The sequence below is a fragment of the Crocodylus porosus genome, unplaced genomic scaffold (assembly GCF_001723895.1).
Source record: "Crocodylus porosus isolate Cpor-Errol unplaced genomic scaffold, CroPor_comp1, whole genome shotgun sequence".
Taxonomy (NCBI): Eukaryota; Metazoa; Chordata; order Crocodylia; family Crocodylidae; genus Crocodylus; species Crocodylus porosus.
Window position 1 is genome coordinate 32,839,677 of NW_017728951.1, and position 1,001 is coordinate 32,840,677.

Consider the following 1,001-nt stretch of genomic DNA (forward strand, 5'->3'; position numbering starts at 1 on the left):
CAGTCTTGCTAACTAGACTGGCCTGGGGCACAGGGGCCTGGGCTTTGTGTGGTCCTCAGATGGAAAGAGGCTTTTTTCAGTTGGATGGAGATCATACTCATTGCTTTTGTGATGTACTGACCCTGAGACTATGACATCTGTAAGATTTGTAGACCATGTGATACAGAGGAAAAGACAGAAAGAAATATATGCTTTTTTAATGATGTCTTTTATTACTGCTTGTATTTTAGTTTCTTTTGCAGTAGAAAAGCTAGTCACACAACTGAATCTTGGAGGATTCCCAGCTGGTATAGATAAAACTTTAAAAATTGTGGACCTGGTCCTGTCTTTCAGAAATACAGGTCACATTCCCAATTCACATGGGTGAATTTAAAACATGAGTGTAGCATAAATATACCATGGCCATCGATCCTGAAGTAGGTTTTCATTCTACTACTGGTTGATTTTTCTAGCAAAAGCAGGTCAGATTCTGGGATGGCCTCATGAACAACATGTGCTCCCAAAGGCTGGAGGGGCACAGTGACCGCCTGCAGGAGGTGGCGGTGGTGGGGGTGTGGTGGTGGGAAGTGGGGAGCTCTTGTAGGCAGCCGTGGCAGCAGCGGGGGCACGCTGAGTGAGGAGCTCCCACAGGCAGCTGCGGTGGTTTCAGTGGAGGGGGGAAAGGGTGGCGAGCAGCGACTGCCTGCAGGCACTGCCAGTAGCATTAGCAGGGCTTCTCTTGGGGGGTGCTCCACCATCTCAGGGGGTACACCTGCATGCACGTGCACCCTCTACACGTTGCCAATGGATGGCCTAGTCAGTCAGGTACTGTTGTAGAACCAAAGCAGCCCAGGCTCAAACCCTTCATGTGCTGCTTACTTCATGGGTGACTGCAAGCAGTTCATTTAGCCACCCTCTGTGGAAACTGTGCTTGTAATCTCCAGTTCCTCTAACACCATTTACACCATTTTCCTGCTAGTAGGATAGATGTAAAATGAACACTAAGCTCGTAGGTAGAATTG